Source organism: Pleurodeles waltl, chromosome 6 (assembly GCF_031143425.1).
Source record: "Pleurodeles waltl isolate 20211129_DDA chromosome 6, aPleWal1.hap1.20221129, whole genome shotgun sequence".
Taxonomy (NCBI): Eukaryota; Metazoa; Chordata; class Amphibia; order Caudata; family Salamandridae; genus Pleurodeles; species Pleurodeles waltl.
In genome coordinates this window covers 94130890-94149400 of record NC_090445.1, presented here as the reverse complement: position 1 = coordinate 94149400, position 18511 = coordinate 94130890, and positions in this window count along the sequence as shown.

Sequence of the window (18511 nt, the reverse complement as noted above, 5' to 3'; positions counted from 1 at the left end):
CAATTGGTTTTGAGACATATATATATCGTGCTAGCTTTGTTAATATAGGGAAATAAATTCACTAACTTTTAATAAACTGGTGTGATTATTCATGACTGAAAGGTCATGGTGCGCCAAAATACCAACTGTTATTGATTTCTGATGTGCTATATTGATCTATTAATTGAGTATTGATTACCGATTATAATAGTTATTGATTATTGGTCTGAGCGACCCGACTATTTTAGGATGAGGAGAGCCCGACTCGGTTAAAAGATTCACCGACCTCCAATGTGTCCAGGTACAGGTAATTTATAAGGGCTGGACGCGTTATCACTGGCGGGGGCCAGGCACCAGAAGCACCATTCTCACCGATACAGCAACTCTGCTCATAAAAGGTACTGTGAGGCAGTGAGCAGGTCTCTTTTTCCTGTTTGCCACCTTGGACAGAACGCTTTGGGCAATCGGATCAGGGAGCCCCACTCGTGGGGGTGGGATAGTAGGTGAACTATGCTGGCCTGTGGCGGGTGAAGTCATGATTGTCGGGACAGTTCGGGTCTGTGTAAATCATACTTTTCCTTTTAGACCAGGATAACAGCGGCATCATGGGACCCTCCAAAAGGTGCCGGCAGCAAATTTAAAGGAGGTTGCAGGGGTGCGGGGATGTGGGGGCGGTCACTGACATATGGTCCTTACCGGCCAACCACCCATGCAGGCCCACTGGGCGCAAGCTGACACAAGCCCTTGGGGGAGGAAAAATGATGGGTGTAGGGAGTGCCTGAGGTAGGTACCCTAGCGGGCAGATGGGCCACTTACACAGGAGTATCCTGGTAGGGAAGGTCAGTGGGTGGGGTCCTCCCCTAAGGAGGGACCAAACCATGTCCATTTTATTTGGATAAGGGGTGTTCAGAGCAAGGGACACTGGCACCAGTCATGATATCACTTGAAAAAGTATTGAGGATGCACAGGAACAACATTTTAGATATGGTTGGGTAAATCTCTGTTAAGGCTAAGCATTAATTCCTATAAATAAAATTGTAAAATTGTGGATTACTGTGCATAATATAAAATTGAGTTTTTTGTTTATATGTGTGAATAAATATGGCCGGGGGTCTTACGACCTCTAACTCAAAAGAAAAACGTTTTTGTGTCTTACCAGTGACATGAGTTTGTTGGGGCGGCAGTGTTTGGGTGAGTCAGTTTAACCAGGGGACATCGGGGAAATGTGGCCATAAGACAAAGGATCTCCCAACTCAGGGGAGCCGTCCATATGCCAGTGAGCTTGGCTTGAACCTGGGTTGCGGCCAGTGTTGCCAGATTTTACAAGCCTTCTATAGCCCAAAGCTGTTGAACAACTAGCCCAAAGTAAGCCCAAATGAACCAGTCCCAGCCCAAAAAGTAGCCCAAACTTTTAACACTGAACTAATGCAATCGTAGGCTGAAGCAAACATTTTAAAGCATAAATCTAATTTCTATTGTAAGCAAATATGTGAAACTAACAGTGGAGGTCAACAGGGCCCTGCAGAAAAATACATCCTTGTGTGAGGTGAAAAAGGCTGTTTGTGTGAGGCGATAGACACCCTTCTGCAAATTGCTACCAGAGGCCAGGACACAGTGACCCAAACTCGGTGAACTTTAACTTAAATTATTGGTAAAGGCTAGTGTTTTGTGTCAAATGCAAGCAATGGCTACGCTGAGCAGAGCATGACTACAAGTGATGTCAATAATTTAGGCACTAAGATCACGAACAGAACCATGCAGTGAGGCTGTGCACTGACCATGTACCCTCATTTCGCTTAGCTCAGCCAATTAGACCACATTTGTGCTTGCACTGCCTGCAACTGGAGTGAAATAAATGAATAAATCAGCTGAGCACATAGCTCAAAGTGCATAAAAAAAGTATGGGAACGGTGATGCTGCATGCAATGGGGCAGGGTTAAACGTGTTTCAGGCAGCCACATACATAACTCATGCCTTAAAATAAAAAAGTTAAGTTAATCACTGTATATTATGAAACCTTTATTAGTTAATGCACTGAAAGGTCTGTGTGTAACCAAAAAGCCACATAATTAAATCTTCACTGCTGCAATGGAGAATTGTGTGTTGTGCAAATGTAAATCATTAGGTTAAACTTGCATTACTGGCAGTATAAGACAGACTGCTACCAAACGTGCAAAAAGGTTTCAGTTAAAATGGTTTAAGTAATACCCAAACTGAATGATTTATTTTTATTTAAATGCCCTGCAAAGCACACACTGCACAACTCAGCTGGTAACCCCCTTGCATTACGAGACGAACACAATAACTCTTTGTCATCCCCAACCTTCATGTGATTCCACCCAGTGCTTAATTTGTGCTTGTTGTTTCCGGTGCAGAGCACTGGCACTTATTTTTGAGGGACAGCACTCTTTTTTCCTGCCTCAAGCATTTACTACAAGCAAAAGACACATATGGGAAAGACGGAGGAATGCAAAAATGAAAAAGAGCGCCAGAAAGGGAGAGAGCAGAAAGCTGTCGGAGTGAGGTTGAAGAACCAGAACCTTATGGGCCTGGCGGCGCAGGGTACGCCTGAAATCTCCTTGGATTCACCTGCCTCAACTAACAGAGACACGGGACACTCTGTCAGGCGTAAAAGATCAGATTTTATTAGCTGCAGCTAGTACAGTTGTCCAAGAAGTACACAAGGTATGTTCTCAGGAGACTGCCACTTTACTTTGTGGCGCACAATCTTATATACCGTATAAAAACCATTTATTAACTACATACACTCCCAGAACACATAGAAAGGAGCCAGTAAGAATAATGTAAAGATAGAACAGAGCCAATAGAAATGTCGGAAAACAAGACAGCACCAATAGAAGGAATTGGAAAACAAAGTATCAAGTGACTTAAGGTTGCCTCCCCTCCAGCTGTGTTTGTCACCCTTCCCTTGAACTAATTCATTAACCGATCCACAACGAAGTTGCATGTGGTGTGATAAGTTTGTGTGCGTTTGGAGGACAGTTGTGAAATGAGAGAATACTAGCAAAGGACAGCGAAGGCCAGACGATAAGATAAGATCGGCGGAGAATAGTGTGAGCCTACAGATAGTTGAAACAAGGATTAGAAAACCAGACAGGGATTAGTGTACTCGGTCAGACCTTAATACCAGCCTTGTAAAGATAGAGGCAGAAGGCTGTTTTGAACACCATGTTGCAGAATAAGCAGAAAAGGCAGAATGGACTTCGTTCGCTGTGCTGCCTGAGTGAAGGCAACATAAAATGGCGGCGGGCCACAAAATGGCGGGTCGATACGATCGTATTAAAAATCGAATTTCCTCAGACCCTCCTTTTGCCAGAACTCAGGCAAGATACACAAACTCATGTTAATCTGAGTCGATGTCTATGGCCATGAGGTCATCAAGCTGTTGCTGTACCATCATTTTGATATTCTCTGCTCTTTGTGACTTGGGTTTGGGAATACATGCAGTAGCACATAGGTTGCAGATGGCAGGACCGCAGTGCATACAAAGACAACAAGAGAATATAAAAGCTAAAATTACTCCAAAGAATGTCAATACCTTCCAACCCCATTTGGACAGTATTCCCCAAAACCACTCTGAAAAGGACCAATCTCCTTCGTCCTGATGAATCGACTCAGAGATTATGTGTAACTTAGAGATAGCTTGGTATACTGTCGGAGCGTCATTAGGTATGAAAATACAGCAACTTGATCCGATCAATTTGCATACTCCACCACGGTCCGCAAGAACAAAGTCTAAGGCAACACGGTTCTGCAAGGTCATAAGACGATCAGCCTGTAGTTCAGCTGTAATGTTACTTAAAGCTCCTACAGTGATGTCTATGGTGGTTTCTACGACACGAACCAATTGCCTTATATTTCTGCTGTTGGCCATTGGACCCCAGAAGGGAAGAAATCCTTTGAGGAAATCTCCTCCCTCTTGTCCTGCTGTGTCTTTCGAATCCACAATCCCTCTGCCATATCTATTTTTATGATGGTTCGCAGGAGCGGTGTATGTAGGGGGAAGAAGAAAGGCTATATAACAAGTACCAGAGAAATCAGCTGGCAACCATGTATAAGCCCTATCGTGGCAAACGAAGTATGTACCTTGAGATGGTACTAACGGCAGTGGATTCAGGGCTGAATAAACATATGTATGGGAACATAAACTTTCTCTTTGTCCGGTGTTTGGAGTTCTACCATTTATTTGCAGACAGAAATTTCCTTGTTGGGGTATGACCCGTATCGGAGGAGATTTTCCTTGCTTAACCTTATCATTGAGGCTGGAAATGTAATTAGTTATGTTCCAATTGGTATATGCCTTTCTTTCATCTATGGAAGCTTCACTTTTTTCCATGATTTTAGCCATAGCTACCATTCCCTTTATCAATAAACTATGACTGAAATTTGAACCAACACTATGTGAACTGACAGGTTGTTTAATTTTACTTTGATATGCATTATTGAAAATGACAAAATAAGCCCAAGCGGAACCTTCATAGGAGAATGGAAGAACTAAATATGGCATTCCTTTTTCTACCGTATGTGGTATGAGTCCACACACCCAACAGTCAGTTGTATTGATCACTAACTGATGTTGATGTAACAACTGGACGAAGGAATTGTTAAAGTATTCAGTTCTTCTGATGAGTTCATGCTGGGGAAGAGTGTGAAATAGGTGCGGAGAGATAGTAGAAGAAGATGTAGAGGTAGGAGAAGAGACAACTTTTTGCTGCAGAGTAATAATGATCCAGTTTACAGATGCCAAAAGAATACACGACAATATAATGACGCATAGAGCAATACTACAACGACTATATATTTCTTTACAATTATTCTTTACATTTTTACTTTCTCTTTTATCTAATGTAGCCTCCATCTTTCTAAGTGGATGCTCACGGCAATCTTCCTCAATCACTGTAGTCACGATTATCTACCGTCCTATGACACTGTGAGGTCCTGCAGGCCTATTGCCACTTACTCAGGTCGTAACTAAGACTCCTACCGTGACCCTGCAACCGGGATAGAGTACTACATAGGAGAGAAATTTACAAGTTCTTTGGTCTTGGTCTCAAATTATAGCGTTCCTGTCCAGAGGCAGTCTGGTTTTGAAACAATGTTCCTGGATTTGTCGTGTTCAAGCGACGATGCGATGGTATTGCTTCTTGAAGGATGTCGTCGTCCTCTTTCTCAGAAAGTGTTCCAATTAGACGCGCATCACTGAATGGTACAAATTGCGGAACTTTCTCACTTTCAGAGTCACTGATGCCTCTACGGACCCACTGATCGAAAGGCAAGGGCAAAGGCACTTTCTTGCAGTGCACGGCATGCACCCAGTTTTTCTTTCCTTCGACTTTAACTGCTGTTCTTGTGGTCAAAAGAACCAGGCGTGGCTCTCTCCATCTGGGCTCCAAATTTCTCTGTCGTTGGAAATTTTTCGTGCAGACCCAGTCACCTGGTCGGATGGAATGACCTGGGTCTGTGGAAGCCTCTGGTAGAGCACTCTGAACCTGTTGATGAAGAACACGCAATTTAGTTGTAAGGTCATGCAAGTAGTCAATCAACATCGGGTATGGCAAGTCTGAGTATTTCTTAGGGCGAGGAACTCCCCATACATTAGCTGGGCGACCAAATATCACTTCGTAAGGGCTAAGCCCCAAACGAGAGTGTACTGCTGTTCTGGTGGACAGAAGAGCCAATGGTAAAGCATCAGGCCAATTAAGTCCTGTGCTAGCTTGCACCTTAGCAATTTTAAGCTTCAAGGTTCCATTGTAGCATTCTACTAAACCAGCCGACTGTGGGTGATTCGCCGCGTGGAACTTCTGTTTTATGCCAAGACCTGCACAAACTTTTTGCATGACTTGACCCACAAATTCGCTCCCATTGTCACTCCAGACAATGCGCGGCAAACCAAACCTAGGGAAGAATTCTTTCAAAAGTATTTTGGCAGTTGATAAAGCAGTATTGTCCTTCAGAGGGTAGGCTTCTACCCATCTAGAAAAAGCACATACTACCACCAGAACATATTTGAGGTTGTTGCATCGTTCCATGTGAATATAATCGATCTGCAACACCTCAAATGGATATGTCGGAGGAGCAAAATGACCTGCTGGAGTTGGGGTTCCCTTTCCCGGATTGTACATCAAGCAAACAATACAATGTTTTACTACATTATTTGCACACTTTGGGATCCCCTCATTTTGCCACACTGGAGCCAGAAGTTTACATATTCCTTTTGCACTTAGGTGAGCTGGACCATGTGCCATAGTAACTACAGGTAGTACATAAGCATCTGGTAACAGCCAACGTTGATGTTCTGATAATTCAACCCAACATCCCATCTCATCTAACATTCCTGTACTTTCCTTCCACTTTCTCAACTCATTCTCCGTAGCCTCTCCTTGAATTGATTTCACACTCTCTACTGTATCTTCACACATTCCCTTTTCTCTTACGCAGTTTGCGGGACCTGCAACATACATTCGACTTGTGTTGTCTCTGGCTGTCTTTTTCGCTACCTCATCTGCAAATGCATTTCCTCGACCAACATCGTCCACAATCTTTTTGTGTGCACTACACTTCACGATCGCTATCTGAGTAGGCATTGTAAGTGACTCAAGAAGTTCAGTCACTAATTGACCATGTTGTATCTTAATACCATGGGAAGTAAAGAATCCTCTTTCCTTCCATAAACGCCCAAAGTTAAACGCTACACCAAAAGCGTATTGGCTATCAGTGTACACGTTTACTCTTTTTCCTTTGGATAACACACACGCTCTAGTTAAGGCTATCAATTCAGCTGCCTGAGCTGAATTATGTCTAATGCGTGCTGTCTTCACAATCGTATGCAAAGTAGTAATAGCGTAGGCTGAAACTGTATCTCCATTCGGGAGCTTGAAACAAGAACCATCTACCCATAGTGTTCCATCTGGATTCACTAATGGCGTGTCTTTTAGGTCAATTCTACCCTTAGTCTCTTCTTCAGTACGGAGAAAACAATCATGCTGTTCAGAGACATCTCTCTCTTCTGGAAGAGGCAACAAAGTAGCTGGATTCAGGGTATTACATCGTTTGATGTGTATGTGACTAGCCAAAAGCGTCAGCTCATATCCGGACAACCGAGCACTCGTAAGATGCTGCGTTTTTGTCCTATTTAGTAAAGTATCCACTGCATGTGGCACCATAACAATGAGAGTATTATCTAGCACTACTCCAGCAGACTGTCGAATAGAAATTGCTTCTGCCGCTGTCGCCTTAAGACAACTAGGCAATGCTTTAGCTACTGGATCTAACGTAGCTGAGAAATATGCGCATGGTCGCTGTTGATCTCCAAAACGCTGCGTTAAGACTGACAATGCACAACCCTCTCTTTCGTGGACATAGAGCGTAAAGGGCTTACTGTAATCAGGAGTACCCAATACAGGAGCAGAACACAAAGCAATACGCAAATCAGTAAAACTCTTCTGACATTCGTCAGTCCACGGAAGAGGCTGAGGCGTATCTTTTAAAGTTAGCGCCAACAGCGGTTTAGCCAATAAAGAGAAACTCGGAATCCACTGTCTACAATAAGAAGTAATGCCCAAAAAGGCACGTACCTCTCTTTGTGTGGATGGCACTGACATTTGTGCAATTGCCTGAATTCGTTCGGGGGTCAATCGTCGTCCCTCCTTTGACAAGAGATGACCCAAATAAGTCACCTCGCGACAGACATATTGTAATTTAGAAGGAGAAACCTTGTGATTTAGATCAAACAAATGACGCAACAGTGCAACGGTCACGTTTTTGCAAATCTCCTCTGAATCAGCGGCAACTAATAAGTCATCCATGTACTGAATGAGAGCGGCACCGGACGGTAAGGAAAAGGCATCAAGATGACATTTTAGAGCTTGACTGTAAATAGAGGGACTTTCACAATAACCTTGAGGTGCGCGTTTAAACCGGAAGCTTCGGCCTCCGAGGGAAAAACCAAAAATATCTCTACTCTCTTCGGCGATGGGAATACTAAAGAAAGCATTCTTTAAATCAATAACTGAAAACCAAGTCGCTGTAGAAGGTATCATCGTCAACAGAGCAGTGATATCTGGGACTACAGGAAACTGCGGTACGACAATCTTGTTTACCTCCCGAAGATCAATTACAAAACGATAAACAGGAGGCTGAGAAGGATCAGTGCGTTTAAGAACCGGAAGAACAGGACTGTTACATGTATTTCCTCTCGTTTCCTCAACCACACCCTTCTGAATCAAATCATGGACAATTTCCAGAAGTGCTTTCTCACCTTCAGTAGAGATTCTGTATTGCGGAATACGTGGCATTTCAGCATTGGGTTTAAGAGTAACAACATAAGGTGGGATCTCAAGACAACCAACGTCATTCGGACCCGTAGCCCAAAGCGTTTCGGGAAGAGAAAGCAATTCAGGTGGGAATTGATCTTTTGATAAGTACATTGGACTAGTCATTTTCTGTCCTAGAGTGAGGTATACACCAGAAGGTGAACAATATATCGTAGCATGCATTCTTTTTAATAGATCTAAACCCAACAGATTTTCACCACAACCATTCGTCAGAAGAAGCGGAGCTTCTAAATCATAAGGGCCTATTGAAACAGGCAAAGGGCAAGAAACTGGATTGCGAACAGGGGCGCCAGAAAATCCTACAGATACATTCGTTAAGCCAGACAAAGGTGCGCCAGGGAGTTTAGAATGAATGATAGAGCTTCTCATGGCACCAGTATCTAAAAGAAATGGCTCTGAAACACCCATTGTAGTGACATTAACATAAGGTCCGTTCTGATCCACTGGAATTGACGTAACCCCCTTACTTTGTCCATGGCTGTCCTATTCAAAATGAAGACTTTCATTTCCTCCTTCAATATACTGATCCTCACTGTAATACTGTGTAGACCTAACATTTTGCTGGTCAAAGTAATTTCCGGAATTTGGAGGAACAAAAGAACGCTGCTCTTGGGTTAACACACCTCGACCTCTACCTCTATTTGCTGACTGAAGACCACCACGACCTCGTGAAGCAGATGTTGCTCCATTACGCTGCAACAATGCCGGACAACTGTTCTTAAAATGACCTTCCTCCCTACAATAAGCACATTGATTGGGACCTAGCAAAGGTCTTGGAATGAATGGTTCAGGCTTTTGATACAACCTCTGAAACTGCGGAGGCTGTTGAAACTGAGGCTGAACATAACGAGGAGGATAAGCCTGTTGCAAGAGAACTTTAGTTTTTAATTCTTTCGTCTTTTTCTCTTGTTTTTCCCTTTCTTCTTTGTCTCTATTTTCATAATATTGTGCAGTAGCCAATATCTGGGCGGAAGAAGAAACTGCCCATGAACTCTCGGAGTCTTTTAGCTTGTGTGATAGTTCAGGAAGCAAGTTATATACGAACTTATCCACAAATAATCGCTGTCCCCCTTCTGTAGCCATATCTTGACCACTGTGATCAATGAATGTCTCCTCGAATCGGGTAAAGAAATCGGAAACACTTTCATCTTTCTTTTGTTTACATGCTGCTAGCTTATCCCAATTAACTCTCAAAGCAGGCATCATTGTTTTCATTAATGTAATAATTCTACCAGGGAGTTCTGAGATCAAAGCGTCGGGCTTTGCACCACCTACTTGACCTCTATCTGCGGCAATAATAGCGTTCCAATCGCCGTCTAATTCTTGAGCGTGATCCTCTCTACGAATTTTAGCCCATATTGTCTGTGGAACTACATTTCCCATCAACATGTCAATATCTGCTAGATTCATAGTACATGCATCAACTGTTTGCGACAACTCTTTATAGTAACCAGCAGGATTTTTGCGTGGATCTGGTAGTGAATGTTTAAGTGCTAAAACTTCAGACCTTTTCCAGGGGACATGTATCCATATGCGCTGAAAATGCGCAGGAATAGCTGGATTAGCACCTGCTGCTGCAACTTCTTCCTTCCATATTGGAGAAACCTCTCTCATGGGATAGTTTTTCAGTGCTGTCCTAACTGAAGGATCAGAATCAGGAAAAGTCTGTGAGAACAATAGGGATCTGAAAGAAATAAGTGTTCTGACAGCGTTTTCAACCTTAGGACCCACAATAAGTCCTTTGTCAAAGTCAGCCTGAACATCTAACAGATCCTGTGGGACCGAACCCAAATTCATATCCTCCCATTCTTTAGCGAGAGTATCGCACATAACTTTAAAAACATATCTCTGCGTAGGTGCATTCCATTGCAGAAAGGTGGACATAATATCAGACGTACTATATTGGGGACCCTTCTTGATCCATCTACAAGCAAGTGAGTCCAATTTTTCTCGCTCTTCGGAGTCTGGGAATTGACTACGAGACTGTCTTCGAGAAAAAGCTGGAGACACGTTTAAAGCTTCAAAGAAAGGTGATAAGAGACCAGAGACAGTATCTGCAAATTGCTTACGCATAGATGGAGAATTTGACATAAGGATAGGGGACAAGGTATTAGGTGAATTAACTAAAGGAGCATTAGGAATTGCCAAAGGAGCAGAAGGCAAAGGAGTTAAAGGCAAAGCTGGCATAGGCAATACTTGAGGAGGCAAATGTGGAAAAGCTGGAGCAGGCGGAAGCACAACTGGCGGCTGAACAGGCTGTAACATCGGGGGTGCATTAGCACCTTGTACATAGGGCGGAGGCAATTTCAATAAGTGGGACATTAAGGAATCTTCCTCAAAATCTTTTTTCTTATCAAGGGAAGAGATAGGCAACGTCGGATAGCATTTATCTATTGCCATTCGATGCTGTCTGTCTGAAATTTCCATTGCATTATCTATTTCATCATTTTTGAATTGCTGAGCAGCCTGTATAATCGTCATTCCCTGTGTTTTCCTATCTCGTTTCGCTTGTTTAATTTCTCTCTGTTTGGCTTCCTTACGCCAAAGGCGAAAAGAGTCAAACATTGCCGGCCGGGCTTTTCTTTTAAATAACGTTGCTTCTAAATTATCTAGCACATCAGTTTCGAAACTACCATTTTCTGGCCATTTTAAAACACCATCTTTCTTTGTATATCGGGTCCATGTCTTATTAAAGGCAATAGGACCAACACCATGTTTAGAATAGAGCTCATATGTGGGAGTTCCAACCGAAGGAATCGGACAGGAGTCCTCAAGCTGGGAGTCCCTATTACAACCAAAGCAACAAAGTTTTCCAAACTTAGTCAGACCAGACATCTCACGATTTTTACTGGCTGTTCACAAACATCAAGGGGGTAAAACTTTCAGTTTACACAGCACAAATGCACTTACCTCTCGGCTTTGGCCACTGCAATGGCCAAATCTAAGGACCTAAGGACAAAACAAAGACCAAAATTTGTGGGCGCGACCCACCAAATACTTAACTAAGGATGTCTTCTTACACCAACAGAGGCCCGTCTATCGTCTCGCTTTACCATACATCATCAAAGAAAGGGCCAAGGCAGGGCGGCAGTCAGGGCAGCAGTCGTCAGTAGCCGTCAGAAAGGAGTAACCGCGCTGAAAAAGACCTTCGGACCACTTCGACATACAGGGGTCGCTTGACGTGGCTCGCGATTCCTCCAGAATTTTCTTGCGGGGTTCCTCACGACCTTCAGGCAGAACCGGTACCGCTGAAGCCGCCCCACGTTGGGCGCCAGTTGAAGAACCAGAACCTTATGGGCCTGGCGGCGCAGGGTACGCCTGAAATCTCCTTGGATTCACCTGCCTCAACTAACAGAGACACGGGACACTCTGTCAGGCGTAAAAGATCAGATTTTATTAGCTGCAGCTAGTACAGTTGTCCAAGAAGTACACAAGGTATGTTCTCAGGAGACTGCCACTTTACTTTGTGGCGCACAATCTTATATACCGTATAAAAACCATTTATTAACTACATACACTCCCAGAACACATAGAAAGGAGCCAGTAAGAATAATGTAAAGATAGAACAGAGCCAATAGAAATGTCGGAAAACAAGACAGCACCAATAGAAGGAATTGGAAAACAAAGTATCAAGTGACTTAAGGTTGCCTCCCCTCCAGCTGTGTTTGTCACCCCTCCCTTGAACTAATTCATTAACCGATCCACAACAAAGTTGCATGTGGTGTGATAAGTTTGTGTGCGTTTGGAGGACAGTTGTGAAATGAGAGAATATTAGCAAAGGACAGCGAAGGCCAGACGATAAGATAAGATCGGCGGAGAATAGTGTGAGCCTACAGATAGTTGAAACAAGGATTAGAAAACCAGACAGGGATTAGTGTACTCGGTCAGACCTTAATACCAGCCTTGTAAAGATAGAGGCAGAAGGCTGTTTTGAACACCATGTTGCAGAATAAGCAGAAAAGGCAGAATGGACTTCGTTCGCTGTGCTGCCTGAGTGAAGGCAACATAAAATGGCGGCGGGCCACAAAATGGCGGGTCGATACGATCGTATTAAAAATCGAATTTCCTCAAGGTGAAATGGCTTAAAATGGACTAAATAGACCCAACATGGCTTTAGGATTACGCTGCCCTAGTATTCCGTGTTTGCACATTTAATTGCAGCAGCTGCATGTTTAAGAGGAGAGCTGGGGACACCGGCACGTTTTTATTTACAAATTAAGCACTGGCTGTGCCACTCATTCTTATTCAATCCTGCCATGCTTTAGATCCTATGCACTCTCAATCCACAATTAGTCCCTGAATATTAAAAATAAGGAATACATCTACTCACAACAAGTCACAAAGGTACAAATTGAAGGACACTTACCTTGTCTTACGCAGCTGCGCACCAACTGGCCACACGTCAGTGTAGGTAGGGGACGTAGGTAGCACCTACACAACAGAGGGTCTCCCCTCTACCGGGCCCCAATCATGCACTCTGGGGCTGGGCGCTGGCTTTAATTTGGTGTCCAAGGCTAAAGCGCACAACAAAAGAGACTTTTCCTGGGGGGGAGTGGGGGGCACCACGCCTGTGCAGGCTGAGGGCTGAGGCTCACTGCAGGGCCAAAAAAGAGAAGAGCCACACACCAGAGGACACCACCACGTGCGCAGCGCAGCCAGTGAGTAAACAGTGTGCCACACACTGACTGACTCTCTCGCTCACCACGTGGTGCCCACCCACGCAGGCATTTTAAATAATGCCACGGGGGCAGGCCAATACTTCTTGGCAGGGCCATCAATTGGTAGCGCTTTCGCGCGCGCTACTAGATTGATGGTCCTCTGCCCCCATCAGCTAATGTGGGGCGCGCTGCACGGCCGGCTGCTGTGTGCCATGTGCGCCGCCGCGCAGTGTCGCACCAGGGGGCCGTCAATTGGTAGCGCTTTCGCGCGCTACTAGATTGACGGCCCTCTGCCCCACTGAGAGCTCCGTGATGTACGGCTGCGCTCTCAGTGGGGCAGAAGGCCGTCAATCTAGTAGCGTGCGAAAGCGCTACCAATTGACGGCCCCCTGGTGCGACACTGCACAGCGCACACGCTGCTGCCTGCTACTGTGTGTGTGCCGCAAGTCCGCGACTCGCTACCTCGCGGGGCGGGGCCTGGCCGGGGCAGTATCTCCGGTGGCGCCGTCCCACAAACAATTTTCCGCACACAGGGCTAAAAATAGCCCAACAATCAGGCTCCCCCCAATTGGGTTTTTTTCCCGCACAAATGGGAAAAATATCACCCATTTGTGGAGGAAATCGCCCAATCTGGCAACACTGGTTGCGGCACGGGACACTAAAGCCTTCTGAGAGAGGTCAGCTTGAGATTGGCTGGCTGAAGCGTGGCCCTGGAAGTACTAGAGTGCTTCCAGGGTCGTTTTCACAAATAAGGTGACCCCGCCCACAAAAGACGCTGCGTGGCGTTGAGCATGTCTCTTTTTCCGCTTGCGGCCTCAGACAGGATGCTTCACCTGATCGGATCAGGAAGCCCCACACAACGCCCGCATTTTCTTTGTTTTCTCACCCACCATCCCCAGAGCAATCAGCACCGGGTGGGGGAAAGGTTGAAGGGTTTTGTTTTAGTTCTCCAAAATGTCATGGAAGGTGATAAAACAATGTTATGTTTTCATGTGATGCAGATTATAGGAATATCTGTTTATCTGTTGTCATTCTAACCTTCATTTCTCTTCCAGGTCTTCCATGTCATCTCTGTTAGGTCATATGTATGTTGACTTGCGGGTGAGGTCATGATTGGTGGGACAGTTCGGGTCCATGTAAGGCATCCTTTTCCTTTTAGACTAAAATGACAGCTTTGTCTCAGGACCTTCCAAAGGATGCTGGCAGTGAGTTGACAGGGGGTTGCAGTGGTGCAGGAGAGTTGGGGGTGGTCTCCGACACGTTATGCTTACTGGCCAACCACCTGCGCAGGTGCATTGGGTGTAAGCTAGCACAGGCCCTTCGAGGGTAAAAAATTATGTGTGTAGGGAGCTGCCTAGCGGGCAGATAGGCTTCTGGCACAGGAGTATACCAGTAGGAAAGGTCTGTAGGTGGGGCCCTCCCCTGAGGAGGGACCCAGCCGTGCTCATTTTGATTGGACAAGGGGTGTTCGGAGCAAGGGACACTGGGACCGTCGTGATCTCAATCAAAAACGTATTTTGAGGGTGCACAGGAACAACATTTTAGATGTGGTTAGGTAGATATCTGCATTAGTGTCTCTGTTAAGGCAAGGCAATAATTCCTCTAAATAAAATTGTTCAATTGTGGGTTACTGTGCATAATATAAAAATGTGTTTCTTGTGTATATGTGCGAATAAATAAGGCTGGGGGGTCTTACAACCCCTAACCCAAAACAAAACGTGTTTGTGTTTTACCGGTGACATGAGTTTGTTGGGGCTGGAGTGTTTGGGTGGGTGAATTTAACCAGGGGTCATCAGCGATACCTGGCCACACACGCAGCTTGACTTATGTCTCTTTTTTTTACTGGCATAAACCGTGCACCATCAAAGCATTCCCACCGTTCGAGTAACACGTCTCCAACTGACCTAAACTGAATAACACAATCTAACATGGAAACTCCTTGTCTATAACTTAATACCTCTAGAATGGACGTAGACATTTTTCACAGAGGAGGGGGCAGGTAAATAGTCCTGACAGCCTATTGCTAAGTATATAGGTATTCTAAGAACCCATCATAACAAAAATAAATTATAATAAGCATCTGAAATTATCCTTAAACCCACTGCTCAGAATACTGTCTTCTTCACCTCTTTCCTCCTGTGCCGGCTTCGCCTCCTTCTTTACATTGTTCTGACGGCCAGCGCCCTCTCCTGCGTCCCTTCTCTCTGCTCCAGGACATCCAGAGATGATCCAGATCACCTCTTGCTCCCTGAGGCCTTCTGAAGCGATCCTTTACTTCCAATAACCTCTTACATAATGACAGTGCAAAAGGAACCATTTTTTTTGTTTTTGATTCTAAATTGAATACATTTGTATTTTCTACTTTTTGATGGTGTAAAAAGTATTGAAGATGAGTTTTTAGAACAGCTTTAAGCATCTGTTCTTTTTTCCTGGGCATTGAGAAATTCATTCAACAATGTGGGGTTCCTCAGATATGATTTCTTTTAAGAAGTAGATCCTTCAAAACTACAAGTTGTTACATCTCTCGTGCTTGCTCCAAATAGTTTGAAACTTTTTAATAATACCTTCTTCAATGCTGATGGCAGATTTTTACCTTGTTATCGCTCATTCCACATTCTTTACTTGCTAGCTCCCTTGGACAAAGCAATGTAATTAATTGTTACCATGTAAAGTGACCTTTATTTGGTCTGTGTTTTTGGAGCAGATGGATTCACGCCTTGTGGTACACCACGGGTGAGTTCTTGTGGGGGAGAACCGAAGGTGAATGGCTCACAGTGATTGATTAGAAAGGATTGATCCTAGACCTTTAAATGCATGTGCTTTGCGAAGTTCCTGGGCAGGATGTGGACTATCAGACGTAAAGACTTGTTAATGTGAATAGCGGTTGCCTAGGTGATTTATATCCTGCAGTTACCTAGCTTTTTAGCATTTACTCTATTCAGGCTTTTTGCAGTGCTGAGAGCGCTTACTGCAGGCTCGCATTGCACATGAAGATGTGCTGTTTATCTCAGTACTTGCCTTCTTTGTACCTTTTGGTGCCAACAATGAATTTTGCTGCTATGATTTTAAGTTCAGAATGTTAGTCTTTTCATTTGAAACTGCCCAATTGTACTTAGTTAATAGCGAGTTTATATGCTGCTATACAGCGAATGCTTATATTAGCTGAGGCGTTATATCCGAGATTTAATTCTGTGGCGTTTGTCTATTTTCGACACTCTTTGTTAATGTGATATTTATAAGTTGTGCTGTTTATCTAGGTCCATGTCATCTGTGTATGGTTTGGCGCCAACAATGGTTTTCTCTGTTGGGTTCTTTAACTTGAGAACGTACTGTTCTCTGAATTTGTTTATTTACACTTTATTAACATGACTCTCTATGTGTTGTTTTCCAGAGAATGCGATTACTAGCTAAATTGCTATCAATTTTGCGGAGTATGATTGACCAGATATTTTGTTTCAATATTTCTCACACTTTGTGGTGCTCCAGAGTATGACTATTGTATGTTGCACCTTATATGAAGCATGTTAAATGGTACTGACTACTTTTGCTTATGTTAATTGTGAATGATTGGGTTAAAATGATGATTTCGTTGATTTACTTTTTTTAATCTGAGAAGGGGTTGTTCACTGAACTTGTTTGTATAAATAATGGTTTTATGTGTTGTAATCTATTGCACTTCTACATTTAGTCAAAATGTTTTAATTGCTACGTACGGTGTAATTTCGCTTGTTCTATACATCACATCTCCACTGTTTCCTTTTTGCTAATGATTTTATGAATGTGTTTAATCCAAAATAAACATAATTTGATTGATTGAAAGGATTGCAGAAAATTGAGCAGCTGCACCTAACAGCTGCCTCTGGTTGTCAATAAGATTGAGTGTTCAATAGTGTGGAAGGATGTTAAATCCAAAAGGAGCAGGGCACCGACACCAGCTCCATTTACCCTTTTGCTCAGATCATCACTTACATTGAGAACCATGAATTCGAATGATTTGGCTCAGATCAATCGGGCTTGAAATGGGATCAATAATAAAAAATGTTCTATAAATTCTGTAAATTACTGCAACAACACAAACAAAATTCTTTACAAAAAAGTGAAAAATGCAGGAGGGGAGAAATTTGTCTGAAATTGTTCAAATCTTTTCATCTAAAAATTGCTTTTTCAATAGTGGTCGGACAATTTCTGTTTCCTGGGTATTTTGCCACTGATCAGGGAATGATAGAGCAGCTGAATGTGGCCCACACCAAGATGAGGTGTTAACTGCTTAAATAATTTATCAGTGCAGGATTCTGGGGAGATCCCCTGGATAGTTGCTAGACTCCTTTGAGGCTGCGTGCTACACTGTGATGACTACTCGGCATCGGTTTTCCCTCCCCGTACTCACCTACGGTTGTTGACGTCTCGTTCTCCGAGGGCTCGGCATACTGTTTCCTTTGTAGGGTCTTTCTCTTCCGATCCAGCATCAGTTTTCTATTACTGGCTTGCAATTCCTTGGATTTCCTGTAAAGAAAAGAAAAGGCAGACATCAGGAAAGCGGATTTACGTTATTAAGTGGTAATATTTCAGCATGTATTGTTTTCTAAAGGATGACTTATTTGATGGAACTTGGTGGCAAAGTCTGGTGAAGTTGAACCATTTCTTTGTGAACTGCATTATCTAAAAGGAAAATACATTGATTTTCTTTGTCTTCAATGAAAAGACATTTATTTTCTTTGTTTTCAAGAAGGGTTTATCTAATATATATATGTATGTGTGTGTGTATATATATATATATATATATATATGTCAAATACTTACATTAAGGTAGTAAGATTAAACACATTCTAATTTACTTGATACTCAGTATTTCATATCCTGAATGTTATCCAACACAATCATTCTAATTAAAGGAGAAGTACAACTGAGATTCTAGAAAACAATTATGATTTGAACCTTGAGATTGTAAAGACCTAGTGTTTACTCTCCTAGTTCACACTTAGTTAGGTGTAGTAAAAAAGTGTAAAGTGCTTATGCGTATCTGTGTATCTTACCAGTGAATGTAACTTTGTGAGTTTGATTCCTGGAAATATTACAAGAACTACATAGAGTCTTCAGGAACCAACCCTTAAAGGAAAGGGAGACGAGACCAAAGGTATTCAAGCAGGAATTATATTGATAAATAGAAAACAGTGTGAAGTTACTTCTGAAATTCTAAGGCATTTCTTTTTGTTTTATAGAAAACGATTCAGCACTATTGAATGGAAGTTTGGTCTGGTCAAGGTTCATCCCTTCATTGCCATGGAACAGGCATGACTATCCATAGATCCGCTTGTTTGGCTAGGAAGCTGGGAACTACAACATGTCCATTTCTCTCCTGCGGAAAAGGTACGAATCTGATATAGGCAACGTGAATTCTGAAACCATTTATTCAATAGGTTTCGTACCCTGGAGATGCATATTCAGGGAGTACCTGGCTCAGCATTTCGTTCTGAACCGTTCCTATTGGAGCAGAATGAAGCCTGAATTCCATATGGCTGG